Here is a 23,947-nt window from a genome sequence, read left to right as displayed (position 1 = left end):
CAGGACTTTGTTTTTGTTCAGTGTTTGTACAGCACCTCGCTCAGTGGGATCAGTGCTATGATAATACAAATAAATAATAAATGTTGCGAATGCAGTGTTCAGCCAGCACTACTCTTGATTATAGAAATCTGAATTTATGTGACATTTAAGAAATGTTTCTGAATACTTTTGATGGCTTTGTTTTGTCACTATATAGGAATGTGTTTGAACAGGGAGATAAAGTTTTATTCTTTACTTCTGTCTCTTAAATTTACAAAGCTCAGTGTGGGAGGGCTGTGCTAACAAAGCTAGGTATCAGGGCCGAGCAATAGACATAGATTTCTTTAGCTCGAGATCAAAAAGAACATGGTCAAGGATTGAAAAGGAAATTCAGATGGGTTAAACGAATATTTCCCACAATGGCTATTTGACTTACAGTTCATTACATTGCTTTTGAAATATCCTGTATATGTTGTTCAACAGCTCAGCCCTCTGCACGCGTGAGCAGACCTGCAAGATGCTGTCTGATTCTTTCACCTGTGTTCTGTCCCTGTTCCCATTCCCCCCTTAGTAAAACATGATTCCAATTTCCCCACCCTCATTCCGTTCCCATTCCCTCCCTTAGCAAAACATGATTCCAGTTCCCCACCCCCATTCCCTGTTCCCATTTCCCCCCTGTTACTTCCTGATTGACTGCAGACTATATAGTAAAACTTGAGTTCTGCTTAGCTATACCTTAACCAATCATTTTCCTGAAATTTAACTAACCAATCCTAACATATTGTAACATGATTATGTAACCAATTATATCCCACCACCTTAATTAGTTTATACCCAGCAAAATTAATTATACAGCAGATAGGAACTAATCACAGAACCAGACAGAGATTATGCAGACAAACAATAGGGAAATGGGGACTACAGTGATAGAACAAACACAGAAATGAGGATTTCACATCCCAGCTATTGATAAGTGAGTTCTTGCCAGACAGGATGCTATCAAACTAGTTTCCTTTTACATCTTCTAGGCACGTCCCTTTCTCTGGAGGTGATAGGAATTATCAGGACAGGACTGTATTCCTAACAGCCCAATAGCACCTTATTTCAATGTGACTAGGTTGGAATGTGAGAATGTGACCGTTCGCTTCCCAGTTTATGGCTGCTTCTGCTGCTTAGCCAAAGATCTTAGCCTAAACACAGGGCCTCAGACGGTCACAGTAAGGGTATGTCTACACTACGAAATTAGGTCGAATTTATAGAAGTTGTTTTTTTAGAAATCGGTTTTATATATTCAAGTGTGTGTGTCCCCACAGAAAATGCTCTAAGTGCATTAAGTGCATTAACTCGGTGGAGTGCTTCCACAATATCGAGGCTAGAGTCGACTTCCGGAGTGTTGCACTGTGGGTAGCTATCCCAAAGTTCCCGCAGTCTCCACTGCCCATTGGAATGCTGGGTTGAAATCCCAATGCCTGATGGGGCTAAAACATTGTCACGGGTGGTTCTGGGTACATATCGTCAGGCCCCCGTTCCCTCCCTCCCTCCGTGAAAGCAAGGGCAGACAATCGTTTCGCGCCTTTTTTCCTGAGTTACCTGTGCAGACGCCATACCACGGCAAGCATGGAGCCTGCTCAGGTAACCGTCACCGTATGTCTCCTGGGTGCTGGCAGACGTGGTACTGCATTGCTACACAGCAGCATCAACCCATTGCCTTGTGGCAGCAGACAGTACAGTACGACTGGTAGCCGTCATCGTCATGTCTGAGATGCTCCTGGCCACGTCGGCCAGGAGCACCTGGGCAGACATGGGCGCAGGGACTAAATTTGGAGTGACTTGACCAGGTCATTCTCTTTAGTCCTGCAGTCAGTCCTATTGAACCATCTTATGGTGAGCAGGCAGGCAATACGGATTGCTAGCAGTCCTACTGTACCATCTTCTGCCAGGCAGGCAAGAGATGAGGATGGCTAGCAGTCCTACTGTACCATCTTCTGCCGAGCAGCCATGAGATGTGGATGGCTTGCAGTCCTTCTGCACCGTCTGCTGCCAGCCAAAGATGTAAAAGATAGATGGAGTGGATCAAAACAAGAAATAGACCAGATTTGTTTTGTACTCATTTGCTTCCCCCCCTCCCCTGTCTAGGGGACTCATTCCTCTAGGTCACAGTGCAGTCACTCACAGAGAAGGTGCAGCGAGGTAAATCTAGCCATGTATCAATCAGAGGCCAGACCAACCTGCTTGTTCCAATAAGAACAATTACTTAGGTGCACCATTTCTTATTGGAACCCTCCATGAAGTCCTGCCTGAAATGCTCATTGATTTAAAGCCACCCCCTTTGTTGATTTTAATTCCCTGTAAGCCAACCCCGTAAGCCATGTCGTCAGTCGCCCCTCCCTCCGTCAGAGCAATGGCAGACAATCGTTCCGCGCCTTTTTTCTGTGCGGACGCCATACCAAGGCAAGCATGGAGGCCACTCAGCTCACTTTGGCAATTAGGAGCACATTAAACACCACACGCATTATCCAGCAGTATATGCAGCACCAGAACCTGGCAGAGCGATACCGTGTGAGGAGACGACGTCAGCGCGGTCACGTCAGTGATCAGGACATGGACACAGATTTCTCTGAAAGCATGGGCCCTGCCAATGCATGCATCATGGTGCTAATGGGGCAGGTTCATGCTGTGGAACGCCAATTCTGGGCTCGGGAAACAAGCACAGACTGGTGGGACCACATAGTGTTGCAGGTCTGGGACGATTCCCAGTGGCTGCGAAACTTTCGCATGCGTAAGGGCACTTTCATGGAACTTTGTGACTTGCTTTCCCCTGCCCTGAAGCGCCTGAATACCAAGATGAGAGCAGCCCTCACAGTTGAGAAGCGAGTGGCGATAGCCATGTGGAAGCTTGCAACGCCAGACAGCTACCGGTCAGTTGGGAATCAATTTGGAGTGGGCAAATCTACTGTGGGGGCTGCTGTGATGCAAGTAGCCCACGCAATCAAAGATCTGCTGATATCAAGGGTAGTGACCCTGGGAAATGTGCAGGTCATAGTGGATGGCTTTGCTGCAATGGGATTCCCTAACTGTGGTGGGGCCATAGACGGAGCCCATATCCCTATCTTGGCACCGGAGCACAAAGCCGGCGAGTACATAAACCGCAAGGGGTACTTTTCAATAGTGCTGCAAGCTCTGGTGGATCACAAGGGACGTTTCACCAACATCAACGTGGGATTGGCCGGGAAAGGTACATGATGCTCGCATCTTCAGGAACTCTGGCCTGTTTCAAAAGCTGCAGGAAGGGACTTTATTCCCAGACCAGAAAATAACTGTTGGGGATGTTGAAATCCCTATAGTTATCCTTGGGGACCCAGCCTACCCCTTAATGCCATGGCTCGTGAAGCCGTACACAGGCAGCCTGGACAGTAGTCAGGAGCTGTTCAACTACAGGCTGAGCAAGTGCAGAATGGTGGTAGAATGTGCATTTGGACGTTTAAAGGCGCGCTGGCGCAGTTTCCTGACTCGCTTAGACCTCAGCGAAACCAATATTCCCACTGTTATTACTGCTTGCTGTGTGGTCCACAATATCTGTGAGAGTAAGGGGGAGACGTTTATGGTGGGGTGGGAGGTTGAGGCAAATCACCCGGCTGCTGGTTACGCGCAGCCAGACACCAGGGCGGTTAGAAGAGCACAGGAGGGCACGGTACGCATCAGAGAAGCTTTGAAAACCAGTTTCATGACTGGCCAGGCTACGGTGTGAAAGTTCTGTTTGTTTCTCCTTGATGAAACCCCCCGCCCCTTGGTTCACTTTACTTCCCTGTAAGCTAACCTCCCTCCCCTCCTCCCTTCGATCACCGCTTGCAGAGGCAATAAAGTCATTGTTGCTTCACATTCATGCATTCTTTATTCATTCTTCACACAAACAGGGGGATGACTACCAAGGTAGCCCAGGAGGGGTGGTGGAGGAGGGAAGGAAAATGCCACACTGCACTTTAAAAGTTTAGAACTTTAAAATTTATTGAATGCCAGCCTTCTGTTTTTTGGGCAATCCTCTGTGGTGGAGTGGCTGGTTGGCCGGAGGCCCCCCCACCGCGTTCTTGGGCGTCTGGGTGTGGAGGCTATGGAACTTGGGGAGGAGGGCGGTTGGTTACACAGGGGCTGTAGTGGCAGTCTGTGCTCCAGCTGCCTTTGCTGCAGCTCAACCATACACTGGAGCATACTGGTTTGATCCTCCAGCAGCCTCAGCATTGAATCCTGCCTCCTCTCATCACGCTGCCGCCACATTTGAGCTTCAGCCCTGTCTTCAGCCCGCCACTTACTCTCTTCAGCCCGCCACCTCTCCTCCCGGTCATTTTGTGCTTTCCTGCACTCTGACATTATTTGCCTCCACGCATTCGTCTGTGCTCTGCCAGTGTGGGAGGACAGCATGAGCTCAGAGAACATTTCATCACGAGTGCGTTTTTTTTTCTTTCTAATCTTCACTAGCCTCTGGGAAGGAGAAGATCCTGTGATCACTGAAACACATGCAGCTGGTGGAGAAAAAAAAAGGGACAGCGGTATTTAAAAAGACACATTTTACAAAACAGTGGCTACACTCTTTCAGGGTAAACCTTGCTGTTAACATTACATACATAGCACATGTGCTTTCATTACAAGGTCGCATTTTGCCTCCCCCCACCGCATGGCTACCCCCTCAACCCTCCCCCCTCCCCGTGGCTAACAGCGGGGAACATTTCTGTTCAGCCACAGGCAAACAGCCCAGCAGGAACGGGCACCTCTGAGTGTCCCCTGAAGAAAAGCACCCTATTTCAACCAGGTGACCATGAATGATATCTCACTCTCCTGAGGATAACACAGAGAGATAAAGAACGCCAGCATACATACACTGCAATGCTTTGTTGTACAATGATTCCCAAGTACGTGTTACTGGCCTGGAGTGGTAAAGTGTCCTACCATGGAGGATGCAATAAGGCTGCCCTCCCCAGAAACCTTTTGCAAAGGCTTTGGGAGTACATCCAGGAGAGCTGCGAATGACAGGGCAAATTAATCCTTTCATATGCTTGCTTTTAAACCATGTATAGCATTTTAAAAGGTACACTCACCGGAGGTCCCTTCTCCGCCTGCCGGGTCCAGGAGGCAGCTTTGGGTGGGTTTGGGGGGTACTGGCTCCAGGTCCAGGGTGAGAAACAGTTCCTGGCTGTCGGGAAAACCGGTTTCTCCGCTTGCTTGCTGTGAGCTATCTACAACCTCATCATCATCATCATCTTCTTCGTCCCCAAAACCTGCTTCCGTGTTGCCTCCATCTCCATTGAAGGAGTCAAACAACACGGCTGGGGTAGTGGTGGCTGAACCCCCTAAAATGGCATGCAGCTCATCATAGAAGCGGCATGTTTAGGGCTCTGACCCGGAGCGGCCGTTCGCCTCTCTGGTTTTCTGGTAGGCTTGCCTCAGCTCCTTGAGTTTCACGCGGCACTGCTTTGGGTCCCTGTTATGGCCTCTGTCCTTCATGCCCTGGGAGATTTTGACAAAGGTTTTGGCATTTCGAAAACTGGAACGGAGTTCTGATAGCACAGATTCCTCTCCCCATACTGTGATCGGTTCCTGTACCTCCCGTTCAGTCCATGCTGGAGCTCTTTTGCGATTCTGGGACTCCATCATGGTCAGCTCTGCTGATGAGCTCTGCATGGTCACCTCTGCTGATGAGTTCTGCATGGTCACCTGCAGCTTGCCACGCTGGCCAAACAGGAAATGAGATTCAAAAGTTCGCGGTTCTTTTCCTGTCTACCTGGCCAGTGCATCTGAGTTGAGAGTGCTGTCCAGAGCGGTCACAATGGAGCACTCTGGGATAGCTCCCGGAGGCCAATACCGTCAAATTGTGTCCACAGTACCCCAAATTCGACCTGGCAAGGCCGATTTAAGCGCTAATCCACTTGTCAGGGGTGGAGTAAGGAAATCGATTTTAAGAGCCCTTTAAGTCGAAATAAAGGGCTTCATCGTGTGGACGGGTGCAGGTTTACATTGATTTAACGCTGCTAAATTCGATCTAAAGTCCTATTGTAGACCAGGGCTAAGAGAAGGCCCTTACACCGGCAGACAGTGATTTTGATTCTTTCTTTTATACCTCTGTAACTAGCTAAGTGATAAGAATACACCTAAATTCTTAGAGTATAGGTCTTTACAGACAGGCCTGAATATCTATATCCTAACAGTGATGAAGTCCAGCTGGGCAGTGGCAGGCTAGGTTGGTATATGATCAGGAAGTGGAGAGAGGAGAGCACAGAGAGACCCAGCAGTCACTCTCTGGGAGCAGAGAGGTGGGGGAGAGACAACCCAAAAGGGAGCAAAAGCCCTGGGATCAGGGGAGGGTCTACCAATTTTGCCACCCCAAGCATTCACCGCCGAATTGCCACCGCACCCGGAAGAACAGCAGAGCTGCCGCCGAATTGCTGCCACGGGACACAGACTGCTGCCCCATTCTGAATGCTGCCCCAAGCACCTGCTTGGAAAGCTGGTGCCTGGAGCCAGCCCTGCCTGGGATCCTAGCCCTGGAAGACTGGTCAACCCTAGAGGAATTGTGAGGAAAGACAGCCTGAGAGGGTTGAGTAGGGAGAAGCCCAGGGAAACAGCAGCAAGGAATAGGAGTAGCAGACCTGGGCGGCTTGTTATAGGGCCCCTGGGCTGGAACCCAAGGAAGGGGGCGAGCCTCGGTTTCCCTACCAGCTCCTGGGATGTTGCACAGGATTCTTGGAGATGCCAACCAGGCAGCTGGTCCGTAGGGACTTTGTTACCCCAGAGGGGAGGACTAGAGAACGACCTGGCCATAGGGCTAAATCACAGAGAAAGAGCACCCCAAGTTATGAAGGGGGGGGGGTCACAGCATGAGTAACCAATGAAAAGGGGCTCCAGACCAGATGGGAGCTGATCCCCAGATGTAGCCACAAGGAGCTGAGTGTAGTCCATTGCCGAGTGCATCAATATTTCTCAAATATTAGACATTTCAGTGCAACTTTTTGGTGAAAACGCTCACCCATTTTTCAAATTATAAAAAATATTTTTCTTATTAGGAGTCATTAATCTGGCTTGAAATCTATTCTGAAATGAATGTAGATAGTAAGCTTTTTGAGGCAATCGTTTTCTGGTTGGTTGTACAGCAGTTAGTACTAGGTGGCTTTAAACTGGTTAGCAACTAAGCACTTAAACAATATAAATTTAAATGAATAATGTGGAGTAGGATCCAATCTTTCTTCATAACACTAAACATCTTTCTAGTGAACTCTGATCTGCATTGAGTAGTAAGACCTTGAACTTCCCATCCACTCACCTGGACTCTCTGAAGGATCTGGATTTTAAGAACTGAATCTAAATAACTTCAGGAGAACTTGTTTTGAATTTTTGTTAATGGCTTAATAATTGGAAAGTGAGTACATTTGATTTAAAGCATCTTTACCTTTTGTGGATGGATACTCGTCCTCCGTGGCAGTCATGGAACAGTCATCCATCCCTCCTGGATGTGCTGTGCACAAGCCCTGTTAAATGGGAGTTAGATACACACATACCTCAAAGTGGGAACAGCCTTCAAAATGTTGTCTTCCAATAGAAATACAATTTTTTCCTCTTTTTCCTTCATTGTTCTATTCCCCTCCACTTCCCTCCTCCCCACCTTGGACCACAGCTTCCTCTCTGCACCAGCTGTTGGGATCTAAATTTCTTTCCATTTCAGAATACTTAAGAATGATATTTAGGTACTTAAGAATGATATCACTGCCAGCAAATGGAGCCTTGAAGGGGGCCTCCTTACCTATTATTAATTACAGGAATAAAATGGACTCTTCCTTCTGCATCTTTCCCTTAAGGCAATTATAATTTGCATTCTCTTAGAGTGCTTTATATGTAAAGGGTGTGATGGCAAAGTCCTAACTCCCATGCAACTCTCCTTGGCTTCGGTGGAAGTTTTTAACCTGAGAACGGAGTGCAGCATTCTGCTCACTATGCACTTTGCAGAAGGCTATCAGATTTAGATGCAACTCACTTTATGAGTGTATATTACTGGTGGGGAATTAATAACACTGTGAAATAATATTAATATCTGTAGATCCTGTGCTGTTCTAGTCCGTAAATTTTCACTGTAGATATTTGTTGTACCTTGCTGTATTTCCATCACTGTGGTTTGACCTTTAAAAGCTTTAGAATGCTATTGAAGGATATTGGAGCCAGCTGATAAGCCGAAGATAGATAGACCAATCTTAGCCTTCAGTGCACAATGTATCACCTCTGTTTAACCTGGCTTAGTTTAGATGTCAGGTTTTTTAATATCCACCATCACTGATGTAAAACAATTTTATGGAAGATCCTTTTTGGAAAAAAAAAGTCTGGTATCAGAAAATGCCAGACCTCTGAATTTATATCCTTGCTATGATTTACCTGTGAGGGGTTTTGGCATAGCAGTTCTAAAGCTGACGACCTCTCAAATTAAAATGCCAAAGTATAAAATATTTGCTCATTTCACAATGCTAATTGGCACACACAGCATATGTTACAGTGGCACTCAGAAGCACTCGTATTGAATAATAGAAATGTTTGGCCAGGTAGCAGTCTGAGGAAGAACTGGGGAAGTACATGCACCAGGCCTGTATATACAAATACTCACCATGGATGAGTCAGAACAAGAGTACAAAGTTCACTGAGGTCTGCCCAGAGCTTAGACTCAGGGGGAGCCGCGTGGTAGTGTTTGTGCAGGGTGTGTGAAATGCAGCTCTTAAAATAAAGGAGCAAAGAAATTAGTTTCTTACATGAAGAGGAGAGAAAGGAAACAATGTTCTTTTTGCTATATATTTACCATGTAGGTCACTGGGTTTCTGTCTGTTTAAAAGATGTCATATATTCACATGGCAATTTATAAATAAAGAACAATAATATAGGGAAGGATACATTATCTACATACATGTCCAAGGAAACCTAAGGGCCAAGTTGAAAAGTGAATCTTTGAGTTTACCTTTAGACATTCCTCCGGCCCCTCGAAAGACTGTATTTTACCATCTTAGACTCTCTCTTTCTACTGTGACTCAGAGTCTCAGATCCTCTCATCAGTGTGTATCTTGCAACCCCCTTATGCACTTCTTTGCTCCACTGTGTGATAAAGAAGCCTAAGGAATCTAGGTTCGCACACTGAAAGATTATAAGAGAGGAGTGTAGCAAGAAAAGCAGCTAACCAGGTGGTGTAAGAGGGGTAACTTGATCAAGTCCACAGAGGAAGCTGGTGTGAGAATTGGGGCTTAGAAAGCAAGATTCCTTTACTTTTTAGGCCTATGCATTGTCCAGTAGCTCAGTCAACTGCTCACTCAGTTATGCTGTTTGGCCAGAAGCAACAATAGCTACTTAGTGCAGATGGCTGGCAGTGAAGAGAAAGCCTTAATGCCATCAGTGGCATGATAAGTAACACAGCCTTTTCACAGTCACAGATTGGCCCTCAAACCTAACCCTTCCCAAAAGGAACAAGCCCCTCCCTCAGGAGTAGGCCAGCCCCAACCATCATCTTATCCTTGCAAAGATACCTTCCCAACAAAAAAGGCTAGAAGTTGAGCACCCAGGGCTGTAAAACTTTTACCCAGCTGAGACCTGGAGATCAATGGGAGCTCTCATGTGAATAAGTTTCACCCATGTAAATTACCTTTTTTCTGAAAAATGAGTAGTTGAGGGTAGCCTGGGCATTCACAGTGTATGTCCTCCAAATCAGATGGTCTGATCTACTGCTGCAGGGCCCAATGCTAATTTGGACTGTAAGCCTCTTGGGTCAGGGACATTGTTCTTCTCTGTCTGCTGAGTGCTATCCACACCCCTGGAACTGTATAATGCATAATCAAATGCAGGAAGGTTTCAATAATGGCATAAACATTATTTGATTTGTTTTACAGTATTTTTGAGTTTGTGGACTGATATTACACACTCTTCATAACAGCCAATCCTTTGTCAATTTATACGTGGAATGACAAATTGAAATATAAGAAAATTTTAGGTTACAGAAAATGGAAGATCCATCAGTGACCACTCTCCATTGGGATGTTGGTTTGCTTGTGGTCTTGTTCTGTTTTTGTCCTGCTGGTTGTGTGTGTTTGGTCTTGTCTTTTGGGTTGAGAGCCTGTGCAATGCATCACACAGCCCTGAGCTGTCAGCTGCTCCCTGCCAGAAGCAGCAACTAAGCATAGGAGTTCTAGCTATGCCTGACTTGGGGAAGCAGCATAGTCGCTGTTCAATATAGTTGAATTCAACCGACTCTGTGCTGGTGAGATGGATAAATATCTGGTCTGTCCAGGTGGCTGGGAAATGTGTGAGAGGACTGGGTTGTACCCTATTTGCCCCCGTCTTTATAAAGCTTTGCTTGAGCTTCTCCATGACATGTCGTGACATGATTTATTTGAAAGGTTGGTGCATGCCTCTAGCAGACAGTGTCTTGTATATGGAGTCCGGTTGCTTTTCTGAGGCTGAAGAAAGGCTGACTATTGGTCTCTATTGGTACCCTCACTTGTTCTGATCCTGGGAGCCAGCAATGAGGATAGTTTTCTCGGTATCTGTCATATACAGCACCTCCCCTCTACTGTCACCTTCATATCCCAATCCAAAGCTCCAGTCACAGATAACCAAGCATAATTTACTGTATTATATGTGTCTGTGTCCCCTGGGCACTCTGATGTTCAGTGTTCTAAAATACAGCTAGCAAAGGCAGTTATCAGAAGCATTCTTAGTCTGTCCTGCTTCAGAGAGCGATGGCTGAAGTTGCCATTTATTGGTTGCATGTTCCTTTTCTGCGACATTTCTCCAGCAGTTCATATGGGTAGGTGTATTATAAAAGAAGAGAGGCTTTGCCCCTCATGCTCTGATAATATGCATGCCAGACATCTGGCTGCTTCTTTTATTCCAGTAGTCTGTGTATGGACTTTGCATTGCTTCCTGGCTACTTATAGGGCTCCATTCCCAGTAGCATCTGAGTGTCTCTCGAGCACTACTGAATGTATCCTTCACACTCCCGAGAGATGAGGAAGATATGAGCCTCATTTTACAGATGGGGGACTGCAGCACAGATTAATTGACGTGCCCAAGGTCATATAGGGAGCCTGGGGCAAAGCTAAGAATTGAACCCACATCTGCAGAGTCCCAGTCCAGTGCTTTAACCACAAGACCCTCTTCCCCACCCCTCCTCTTTTTCCCTCCTGGCAACAGACCCAAAGCAGTGCACAGAACAAAATCTCCAGGTTTGTGCCCCAGTCATTGGATACCATGTTATCATCTGATAGGTGCTTTATGAAAATCACAAGACCAAGATAGCCTGGTAACCCAGAGAGGCATTGGAATTTTCAAAATTCTATCCCCACCCATGCTCACTTTTGAAAATTCCAAAGGTCTTACAGGCAGCCAACAGTGAGCGCTTATCTTTTTAGGCTGCATGAGCACCCACTTGGAAAATCCTGCTGCAAAAGAAGAACTTACAATAAAAGACATGGAAAATAATTACCATTTTGGAGAAAGTGATTCATTCAGTCACAGTGCATAATAATGTCACCTGCTGCTCCGCTGTTGCAATCCTTGAACTGCTTTCACTGCACAGGGGGAGGAATGAAAGGTAATAGAAAGTATAGCACATTCTGATTAGTAAGCTGATGACTCAGCACCACGGAGACTAGATCAATATCTGAGTCCACAGATAGGCTAGTTTTTATGAGGTCTTTAAAATATATAAAAAGGCAACGTAGCATAAAAACCCTCTAAACCCACAAATGTGTCTTGTTAATGATCCCCTTTTCCTATTTTTTCTTTCCTATTTCAGGTGATTTATTACAGGAAGCTCCTTTTTCTTTTCTTTTGTAAATGTGCATCTTATAAGAGTTGGTAAAGAACCATCAAGATATAGGATCTGAGAATATTTTTATTTCTACCTCTGATTATAAAGGGAAGTAGATCATACAGAAGAAGAGATCCTTCATTCTTACCGTCCCTTCTTGATGTTAGTTTGTAAAGGCACTGGCAAATGTCAGAGTCAGGTATGCAAAATTATTTTGAAAATCTCACACATAAGGCTGATGCTTATTATTCCTAGCTAGATTATATTTGATGGGGGGGAGAAGAAAGATGTTGAACAATGGGTGTGTGATACTCACCGTAAAATTCAGGATGAGACTGAAAGTGCTATAACAGCCTTACTGTGACCTTAACAAAGTTTAGTGGTTTTGTTCATAGGAAAATCAAAATGCTGAATGAGCGCAGATTTGAGTATTCTAGTGAGCTGAAGATGTTAAAAAGAAGGAATGTTCACACTGAAATTGCATATTACTGTTGTTTCTTGTGGTGGTATAGCACCTGACCAAGTGAATGTGGGATAACAGGACACTGACACTGAATGCCAAGATATGGGTCTACCAGACGTGCATTCTGAGTATGCTGTTGTATGGGGTGAAACCTGGACCACCCAGAGCAGGCATGAGAGAAGGGTGAACACCTTCCCCAACCACTGTCTTTGCTGTACTCTACATTTCTAGTGGAAAACCAGAGTTCCTGATGCTGAAGTATTTGAAAAAGCAAAAGTGCCAGGTTTAATCACTATTCTCAAACACAGTTGCCTCCGTTGGCTTGGTCATCTGCACCGGATGGACACTGGATGCATTCCAAAGGATCTCCTGTATGGAGAACTTGCTGGGCCAACTTGTTGGCTCTTACACAGGCCCTGCCCCAACTCCACCCCTTCCTGCCCCCTCCCCTGAGCCTGCCGTGCCCTCGCTCCTCCCCCCTCCCCCCCGAGCCTCCTGCATGCCACGGAACAGCTGATCGGGAGGTGCGGGGAGGGAGAGGCACTGACTGTCAGGGCTGCTGGTGGGTGGGAGGTGCTGGGAGCAGGGTGGGGAGGATGGGGGGCTGCTGACGTATTACTGTGGCTCTTTGGCAATGTACATTGGTAAATTCTGGCTCCTTCTCAGGCTCAGGTTGACCCCTGGTGTAGACAGTCCAATGTGAGGTAAACTTGTTCTATCCTTAAATTCCATTACTCTCAATGAAGGTGAAAACACTGCAGATCCAGGCCTGTATCAGTGTCATGGACTTTTATTAAAACATTCTAAATGTTAATGTAACTATGTTTCACAAGGCCTATTTTACTATGAAATATCCTGACTTGTTAGGCCTGCAAAGATTATACTGAGAGTTGTCCCATATTGTAAATCGTATCTGAAGGTTTCTGACTATGCATTTTGTTTTGAACCAATAAGTGATGTGTAGCATCTTTCCTCTGAGTATCCGGAATCACTCGCTGCTTTGTTGTGCATCCCAGGTGGGCCCTCTCTAAAAAGTGGATCATCTCAGCAATTATTCAGGGAGAAGTCTGATAATTTTGTTGAACTCAGCAGTTTGGAAATTCATAAGCAGGTCTCAGCATGCACAAACTGTGAAATGCATGTCAATAGAAATTTTATAATTGCAATTGGCCTTTTGAAGATAGCATCTATCTTGTTAAAAAGGTGAGATCATTGTAAAAAACAGCAGTATGAAGCCCATTGTAAAACTGAAAACTTCCAGACGGCTGAAATTAGAAAAACAGATATATTTTGTCTCTTGAAGGGCATCCTATTCCCCAGTGCATGAGCAGTGTGTTGGAAGGAACAAAGGTCCAGTTTAAAACAAAATTTTTGCTCCAGTGTTGTTGACAAAGGGCTCAATTCTGTATACCCGTATGTAAGAACACATAACGTGTATGAGTAAGGCTTTGTAGATTACAAACCATAATATGAATAACCAACAGAGCAGTCACAGTCACCATGTCCAATTGATGGTACCCTATCTGTATTGGGGAAAAGAAGAAGAAAACATAGGTCTGAGGCAGGAGACCAGGGGTTTATTTCCAGTTCTGTTACAGACATCTTGCATATCCTTGGGAAAGTGGGAGCAAAATCAGGCCCTTAATCTTTCTGTGTGCCACCTCCATTTCTTCATCTGTCAAATGGGTATGGTAATACCTCCTTTCCAGAGGTGTTTGTCCAAATCCATTAATGTTTATAAATCACTTTGAGATCCTTTGAAAAATGATGGTGTTGGGTGTAGGGCACAAGACTGGTACTCGGAAAGAAAAGAAAATCTGGGTTCATTTACTGACTCTTCCATAGGCTTAATCTGTGACCTTGAGCCTTGGATTTAGGTGTCTAGTTTACAGAAGTTTGAAAATATTGCCTATGTGACATAGCAAATGCCATAGAGAGTCAGTGTCAGAATAGGTCCCTTGCTGTCAGTGTTGTGGTTAGTGCACTAGATCTTGCCTTCTCAGAGGAGAAGCTGGTTCTTATATCATCAGTGGAATCATCAGAATTGTCGTCTATAGGCTGTAGCTGTGACGTGATCTGGGGTCATCTCAAAAAATCAAGGGACGTATTGCTGTTGTACGCTGGAAGGCAGTGACTCTGAAAGGACTTTAGGGATGATCTCAGATAACCAATTAAATGTGAGCTCCCAGTGTGATGCTGTTACTAAAGGGGTAACACAATACTTGCCTGTATTAACAGGGAAATATCAAGTAGACACAGGGAGATAATTTATCTCTGTACATGGCATTAGTGTGACCAGTACTGAAATACAGAGCCTAGTTCTGGTGTACACCCTTCAAATCAATTCTTATCAATCCTTTTAGAAGTCTGTGTTTAAAAACAACAACAACAATGAGACTGAAGGAGCTCAGTCTGTTTTGCATACTAAAGAGAACTTGATCCCATCTATAAGAAAGAAAGGATGGTCCGTGGTGAGCGAGCTAGTATGGGACCTGGTTTGATTCCTTGCTCCACTACAGGCTTCCTGTGTCACCTTGGGCAAGACACTAGTCTCTCTGCGCCTCAGTTATCCAACTGAAAATGGGGATGCTAGCACTGCCCCGCCTCCCAGGGTTGTGAGGAACAATACATTACAGACGGTGAGGTGCTCCAGTACTAAAATAATGGGGGCCAGATAAGTACCATGCATAGACAGATAAAGAACCTATGCAGGGGTACTTAATCTGGCAAATAAAAGCATGATAAAATCCAGTGACTGGAAGCTGAAGTCAGAAAAGTTCAAGCTGGAAATAAGATAATGTTTAATAGCGAATGTAATTAACCACTAAAACCATTTTTGCTTAAGCAAAACAAAAACCCTCTGTTGTTTTTATTTGCAAGGTTCATATATGACCCATTTTCAGTTTGATTTTTTTAAAATCCGTGATTTGATTGAAAACATTACTGCAATGATTGTTGAAATGTTTTTCCTAAAAATGGTTTATTAAATGAAATTATTGATAACTATTTTGATATTTCCAATTTTAAAAGTTGATGGAACAATTTTTGCAAAAATGATATTTTTTTAAAAAGTTGACAATTTTTAGGCTATTTTTCAATTTAATTTTTTTGTTCCCCAAATGTTGATTAGGTGTACAAATTAACATTACATCCTCACGTTTTTAGAGTCACTCCTATACTAATTACTTGATATCGATCCTTTTACGGATTCGAGGGTTTGAAGTATTGGAAGGAAGAAATGTATATATTGAAAATGCAGTTTGATCAAGACGTAAGAGCTGTTGCCTTAACTATTAAAAGTAGCAACATAGGGTTGTTATTTGTTGTGTATTAAAATTCCAATCTGTAAAATGTTGGCTCATTTCACACAAATATGCGGAACCATTTTGAACATGTGGCATGTGTTATGGTGCAGCTCAATGGGAGCAGTATTGAATAAAAGTAAAGTTTGGGCAAGTGCCGGTCTGACTGGGACCACTGTGCACGCATAAGGATTGTACCTGCAGAGAGTTACCCTAATTAATAAATCCAGGACTATGCTGTTCCTCCTGGCCTTTCTAGAGCAAAACTCAGGAGGAACTGTGCATTAGTTTGTGGGGGAGAGGCATGCATTGTTCTGTGGGTGGGGAGGTGCACTGATATATGTGAGGAAAGAAGAGAGATGGTTGGTTGGTTGGTTTGTTAAACATTTACTGTTCAAGGCTTAAGTTTTCCTGGAAATATATGAACACATTTTATTTAATTATTAATAAAGTACCATAAGCATACATGATGGTTTGGGTTTTTTTTAAACACATGGAAAGACAAAGTCTTTGCTTGCTCTGTATAGTTTAGTGTATAATTCAAACAGAAAAGATAAGCCTGGAAGTAATCACAGTTCAGATACATGAACAAGTAAATTTGAGAATGGCAAGAAATATAGGGCAGGTCTGCACTACCTGCTTACGTAGATCTAACTTAAGTTGCTCAGGGATGTGAAAAAGACACCCCCTGAGTGATGCAAGTTACAGCGACCTAACTGCTGTCCACACCAGCGCTATGTTGGTGGGAGAGCGCCTCCTGCTGACATAGCTTCCACCTCTCATGGAGGTGGAGTAATTATACTGACGGTGTTAGCCCGAAACAGTTCTTAAGGTGTTTACCTTCTGAGGCCACTGAGAAGATGGGCTTATCTACAGGCCCTTCCCCCTCCCGTATCTGTTACCAGGGTGATTAAAGATGAAACTAACAGGGTAAGGTGCAAATACAGTAAGCTTTATTAGACCAACTTGGTCTTAAAAGCAGAACCCTTGTTACAAGTAATAACAAAGCACGAGCAATAACAAAACACAGGTAAATACAAATGGCTCGGTTGTTAACAGCGGATGGAAGTGTACTTAAAGTCTGGAGCCCACAAACCTGATACACTGGGATAACCAAAAGACAATAAAAGGAAACTACAGTACCATCTCTCTCCTTGTCCTAGGCACAAACCTCGACTGTCCAAGGGATGGACCCTGACTGTCCCACGGAATGAACCCTGACCACAATGAGGATGATTCTGGAATCCTGGACAGAACCAAGGAAGACTGAAGACACTGGACCACAGGAACAGGACGCGATGATCACCAGGTAAGTGGCTGCTCTCTTCTTCCTTCTCTCTTCCATTCCCTATGCGTCGTCCTGAGTGGTAGTGTGCGGACTCGCAGCTGAAAATGAGAACGGGTGTGTTGGGGACACTGGGGCATGGCCACTAGGTAACTCGAGGGGATGGAAGACCACGAGTGTCGATGAAGCCCCCTCGCACTAGGCCCAGATGTCCTTGGCCCCCCCTCCCGCCTGGAGGCACTCGCAGCAGCTCTGCGTACTAGGCCCAAGTGTCCTTGGCCCCCCCGCCTGGAGGCACACAGCAGTTATGCTGAGAATCTGCAGCAATATGCTGCAGAGTCAGACTGCCTGAAACTAAGCAAGGCCAAACAGGGCACATATGGAAGAACAATGCTGAATAAAGCAGCTTTATGTATGGTTTAACAAATGATACAGAGAACCAGGGAACTAGCTGGGAACTGGATTGGCTGGCGATATGGATACTTAGGGCAGCTTGCTATTGGATAAGTATGCTGGGAAAAAGGATGTATAAAAGCCTGTGTAACTTCCTGCTCTGTGTACAGGATTTGAGATTTTATTCTCCCTGTACCTTTTTGCAGCTGCAAATAAACTTTTCTGCTTCTCCACCCTGTTGTGATTATTGGGTGTAGCACACCGGGTAGCGAACCAACTCAAGCCGCTGTTCAGCCTCTCGGCACTGGGTGCTGGCAACAGGTGCATGGAGTGGATGACACCGATGGAACCTGATACCATACACTATAACCCTGGCCTAGCTGGACTCCTTCCACAGGCTGATAACGCGGGAGACACTGGCTGCCTCTAGGATGGACAGCCCTGAGCAGCAGTGTGGCTGTCACCTATATAGTCTGCTGTTACTAGGCAGACTATGCAGTCATGTAATCCTAACCACTCCTTGTCTTTTCCTGCTCTAATTTGAAAAAGGCAGGGAGGAGGGGCAGGAAGCTCTCCATGAAGGAGGGCATCCAAAATGGAGTCCTACTTGTTGTTTTTACAGAACAAGATGGAGGCTAGAGGAGAAATACACCAAAACAAGATTTTACCCCAACAACGGGAGAGTGCTCTCCTGGAAGTATAGAGGGTCTTCACCAGATGTGCTACAGCAGTGTAGCTGCATCAATGCAGGACCTGCCCGTAGGCCCTGTCTAATGTTTGGAAAAATGATCTGAGCAACCCAGTCTCCTTTCACTCTTTCAACCAGTGTTGGAAATTGCTTAAGTGCTAGTGGGTCAAGAGCTGGTGGCAAAATGGTGGGGAAAAACAAATAATGAAATGCTTTTCAATTTATTTCTAATTTCAAAATTTCTAAGTATCTCTCAGTTTGAGAAAATTCAACACAGGAACCTTTCTTTATTTTGAAGCGTGTATTCAAAATCAGAAAAAAGAGTTGACCTTATCTAGACAGACAGGTTTTCTGCATCATCACAGAGAGTGTGATTGAGATGATTGATTTGTTTTCCCCACCTTCACTGGCATTTGAGCACTTGGTGAGTGGGAGCTGGGGGAGTGGGAGGTGCACTTTGCTGGCAGCAGTTTCCAGCAACAGGTTATTGATGGGCCTAAAGGAAGCAAATAGGAAAGGAGATCAGGAGAAATTGAGAGTGAAAGTGGGATGGTAGGGAAAGGCAAATTCCACCTTCGTGCCCTCATCTCTTAAGAGCTTTAAGCCTGGGGAAGGAAAGGAGAAGAGATTTTAATGAGCTCTTTAAATAAGAGGACAGGTTTCATCTCACGCTAAAAGATAGCTCATCCTGTTACACCACTAGCATTGTTCGTAACCTGGTTCAGTACAGACCCGGAGGGGAAGGAGCTCTGGACTGAATGGCCGATCCCATTTCCTGTAGCACCTTACTTTACTTGGAGGTCTCCTATCCAAGTATTCTAATGTGTATTGAGGCCTGATGCTCATTTACTGTAAGTCCACTTTACGCTATTGCAGCAGGGTGGAGGGGCCTTGAGGTTGAAGGTAAATGTAATTTATGCCCAGTTTGACCCCCCCTTTACACTGCAGGAGCTGTGTAAAGTGATGTTTGTATAAACGGGGAATAAGATCCTGGGTAGATAATTGCTAATTTGGCAACTGTGGAGTTGTGCTTTAATGGGAAAAAGAAACACACTGTGTTTATACAGTGTGTGTGTGTCTGAATGATACCATCTAAGAGCAGAGGACTTGCAGAGGTTATTTTTGTGCAAAATAATCAAGCTTTCACTGTGCCCTGTGTAGACCTTTACAAGGATACAAACAAGAATCTCAACCACTTATTTAAAAAAAAACAAAACAAACCTAGTGGTGTCTGACACTTCCAAAAATGGCCTTATTTATTGCTGTTCACCTTGTTTAAACATCCTGGGAATAAATATTGTAGATATAACGCTCTCATCTGTACACACACAGATTTCACGCACAGCTTTATGTGCTGTAGAGCCATAATTGCAGAATAATTGCATTAAAGTGTAATCTGTTGTTTCCCTGCCCTCCCCGTGCCTTGTCTCTTTGTTGTGAAGGTGGTCTATTCCTCTACCAAATAAGGCAATATTACAAATAAAAGCCAAGTTAAAGGTTATCTTCCCCCTCCCCCTCCACAACGCAAAAACCTAGGCCAAGATTTTCTGAACAGTAACTAGTCATTTTGGAAGCCTCCATTCCAGGATCCCCAAAGTAGCCTAATTTTTTCAGAGGATGGGTGCTTAACACTTTCTGAAACTTAGGCCTTTTTACAATGTCTTCATAGGGGCATCCACATAGGGAGACCCCTAAAATCAGCAGCCACCAGAGCTGAACAAATAATTGATTTTTTCCCCCGGTTCGGTTGCTGCCAGAAATAAACATTTTTTTTAAAAAGGGAGCATTTCAAACCACAAGTGAATTTTGGGTTTTTTTTCTTGCTGAAATGAAAAACTGGAAAAAAAATGTTCAGGAAGAACAAAATGTTTTGAATTTTGATTCGAGATTAAATGAAACATTGATTTGAGCCGACATTTTGTTTTGGAAATGTTGATTAGAGACCATGACGAAATGAACCATTTTGACATTTCCAGAATTTTTGTTTTCAGGTTTTGTTCCACCAAAACTATTTGCCTAATTCAAAGCAAATGGTTTCGCTGCCCCCTGAAATGCATGTGTTGCAGCTCTACCCAGCTCTTTTGAAAATCTTTGTTTTGGTAGTTCTTTTCCCCAGAGGATACAGTAAAAACTTTGTATCCTCATCAGATGAGCAAGAGATTTAAAGTTCTCTTAGAGAAAAGAGGAGAATTCCATGAAAAGAGAAAGCTGGAATTTTTCCTGTAGTTAAGTAATATTTTTACATTTTTGTGTGTTGTGTCCTATAATGTCGTCTTCATACAAAATGCTCTATTGTGCAGGCCTTCTTGTTGGCTTGATTCTTTTGGTGAGTGTGGTTTTGGACTAGCTCTAAATTTACAGGCAGGTTAGGGATGGGGAAAGTGTGGAGTTCAGTTTTTCTTGTGTGTTTCAGCTTTTACAGGAAAAAATATGACCGGAGGGTAGCATGCAGACTGGTAGTAACTGGCCGTAATTGTTTTGGAATGGTTTCCTCCTCCAAAGAGAGAGAAAGAGGGGTTCGTGAAGCTGGAAAAGCTTTGAACACTGAGGGGTTTAATTTCTTAACCTTTCCTCTATTTGTGGGTGGCCTACACTGAGCTCTCAGGTGCTTTCTCCATGTGTTTTCTCTCTCTTTGATCACTGGGAAGTGAACAAAATAGATTGCTTTTAAACTTGTGCCCATGCAGTTAAATGAACTGTCCCCCCCCCACCCCCCATTGATCTGGCGTATTCTTTATTAGAGGCACCTATGTGGAATGCTCAGTTTCACAAAACATTAAACTACTAGGTAATGGGGACCATAATTGTGCTGGGTTGCACTTGTCACTGATGGGTTGAATTCCTGTCACCTTGTTAGATGAACTCTGGGGAAGAAGAAGTAGATGCTGTTACCCCTGCCCTCGACATGCTCAAATAGGAAACAATCATACACTTTTCAGAAGCAAAATACACACATCCCTAATATCCCCACTTCAGACAAAACTAGCAAGTGTGTTTATGAGAATGGGGCACTGATCTATGATGCGGGCCCCTAGATGCTATCCCAAAACAAAGAAATAATGATGCAACAAGAAAGTGTTCTTGGGGGAAAAATATAATTCCATTTCTCTTCCCCTTTTTCTTTATAAGCATGCATGCAAACCTCCATTTTGGGATTTATAATAGGCTATGGATGGGGAAACATTTTATGTGCACCACTTATTGAAACAGAGGCAAAGAGTCCTGTGGCACCTTATAGACTAACAGACATATTGGAGCATAAGCTTTCGTGGGTGAATATTTCCACTACATGCATCTGAAGAAGTGGGTATTTACCCACAAAAGCTTATGCTCTAATACGTCTGTTAGTCTATAAGTTGCCACAGGACTCTGTCTTTTTTACAGATCCAGACTAACATGGCTACCCCTCTGATACTTATTGAAATTTTACTTTTTAAGGAGCTAGCTTTAATAAAGTCTTTGGCTGAGATTTTCAAATGCAAATAGGTGATGTAGCCACTTTCGTCCAGCTTTATCTTCTTTAGACCCATCTAGAAAATAGATAACCACTAATTCAATTTTAGGTTGAAACGAGTGGAAGTTGTGTGGCTAAATCCCCCAAGCTGGCTTGGAAAACCTTAACCCATGTATAACATAAGTGCCATAACACTTGGCCAAATAACTTATGCAAGTTAATAAACTGCAGTTGTACAGAACATTGGAGCAGCTTGGCACAAGGGCAGCTTAAGCTTTCAGTGTGTATTGCAACGGATTTGGTGAGCTACAGCTTATTTGTGTGTCTCTCTGCTTCAGGGGTGCTGGAACAATTTGTATAATGGAGGTGCTGAAAGCCAATGAAGCAAACTGTAAACCTGTATATGACGGAATCCATTTCAAGACAGGAGGTGCTGCCATACCCCTAGTTCGAGCACCTATGCTCTGCTTTTCAGAACACACATTGGGCACTTGCTATTTGTGACAAACTGTTATATGTAGGTCTATGGTTATAAACTCTATAGCGTTTCTTGATGGATTACAGCTCATGAACAATTCTTTTTCCAAAATGTGTCTTTCCATTTGATTAGACTAAAGATAACACATCAATGTACTGAAGTATATTTTCTCTTAAGATATCATGCAATTTTAATTAAATCTTTTTCATTTCTTTTGACATGTGAAATATGAGCTCTCTTGTGAAAAGCGTCTCTTGATTACTGGGCACAGACTCTGACGGGGAAGATATAATTCTCTCTGCATACAGTATAAATCTCATTTGTTTGGTTTTTTTTCTCCCAGCATAACAGATATTCGTAACATTACATAGCTACCCTTTGCTGATATCAGTGGATCCCTGTGGGCAGATCTCTGCATCTGCATTGACTTCAAGCAGGGACAGCCCTAATGTATTTTGTAGTGGTATCAGATAAACCTTCATAAATGGGTACGAACAGACACTCATTGAAATTCACCTTCCCCAAACCCTTCCTTTCTTGAATTAATAAAAGGGAGCGTTAAAACCATCGGGCCTAATTTGGGACCCAATCAACTACTGTGGATGTGAAAGCTAGATTTGAGTGTGAGTGTTACTGGGTTGTCATTCCACTTGGGGAGAGAAGGTGACAAGTGTGGTGGAGGGGGGAGGTGGACGGAGGAAAGTCCAATTTTAAAAAAAATATAGTCCACTATACTATATACAGGGCACCTACTTGTTAGTAAGGAGATGTGCTATCCTGAATGTGTCATACAGGCTTCTTTTAATCTACGGCTATGATCTCCTTTGTTTTTCCGCTTTTTGATTTGTTGTAACCTGAATCATCCTGGTGAACCCTCCAAAGTATATATTTAAATTAGAGATTAAAAGATGTGTAAATCCAGCTACTTCTGTGCCTCTCTCCATCCCTCATGGCTTAAATGGGTCTATGCATATGCAGGGGTCTGCCCAGGAGGGTTCTGGCTGTATTCTCTCTTCTTTCTGTACGCATTGACTAGGCTTAAAACGCCTAGTTTATGCTTCTACAAAGGCATGCCTCACTGGGTGTATATACATGTCCTTATTACTTTAAAGTATGAATCCATTCAAATACTTCTTGGAATGCTCCTGTCTCTTACTTGTCAAGTAATCTCTTAGCTTTATTAACTTTTCCAGTTTTATTTTCTTTCAAGGTGACTAGCAAATAGATTTACCAAGGATCCAGAGATTTTAGAATTATGAACTTGACTGCCTAAATAAGCAGGTTAAGAGGGTCACATCCTGCACAATAGTTACTGAGAATCTGATCTTGCAGGCTTTGCATGTCCAGATTGTTCAGGATTGCAAGACTGAATCTTTATTGCCTGGTCTTGGGATGTCAAGTCCCATTGCAGATTGCTGGACCCCACTGCCTGCAGTGACCCAGCAGGCATTATGCTGGTGATAGCAGAAACATGTTCTCCTGCTACAAACTTGAGCAACTTGCAGGGATTAGCAAACCCTTACTATTATTTATTTGTATTGCAGTTTTACGTAGAGATCCCAACTGAAATTGAGGCCCCATTGTGCTAGATGCTGTACAAGAGATAGCAGACAATATAACAAGATGGGGGTGGGGGAAAACAGGACTTATTTACTCCATTTTGTAGAGCTTGAGAACTGAGGCTCAGAGACATTAAGTGACTTGCCCAAAATCTCATAGTCAGTCTGTGGTAGTGCTAGGACTTGGACCTAGCTCTCCTGAGTCCCACTCCAATGTCTTCACCTCAAAACTATCCTTCCTTATCCTATTAGAGCTGTGGTTTTCAATCTGTGGTCTGCGGACCCTTGAGGTCCACAGACTATATGTATGGGGTCTGTGAAAAGTTGTCATTACCATAGAACAGGGGTTTTCAATGTTCTGGGCGACTATGTCTCAGATTTCTGAAAGAGACTGCACCTGCGTTTGAAATTTTTTGGGGGGACTGCAAATGAATAAAGTTTGAAACAGAGTATTTTTCAGCATTTTACAGTATGACCAAAATAGAACAATGGTTTGATCACAGTTAATGGCAGTAATATATTACT

At 43.9% G+C, this 23,947-nt stretch overlaps 1 long non-coding RNA gene across 2 annotated transcripts in view; it reads left to right on the top strand.

The window, feature by feature from the left end:
* The window catches only part of LOC122465967, a 114,267-nt gene extending 92,009 nt beyond the window's left edge, over positions 1 to 22,258 (top strand). For both annotated transcript variants that reach the window (XR_006291126.1, XR_006291127.1), the window contains exons 2-3: positions 16,729 to 16,874; positions 21,724 to 22,258. This is a non-coding gene — a long non-coding RNA (uncharacterized LOC122465967). The remainder of the gene's footprint in view (positions 1 to 16,728; positions 16,875 to 21,723) is intronic.
* Positions 22,259 to 23,947: the final 1,689 nt, after the last annotated feature.

Source organism: Chelonia mydas, chromosome 5, assembly GCF_015237465.2.
Source record: "Chelonia mydas isolate rCheMyd1 chromosome 5, rCheMyd1.pri.v2, whole genome shotgun sequence".
Classification (NCBI taxonomy): domain Eukaryota; kingdom Metazoa; phylum Chordata; order Testudines; family Cheloniidae; genus Chelonia; species Chelonia mydas.
The sequence above is the reverse complement of the archived record's forward strand: the minus strand, read 5'-3'. Positions and strand labels throughout refer to the sequence as shown.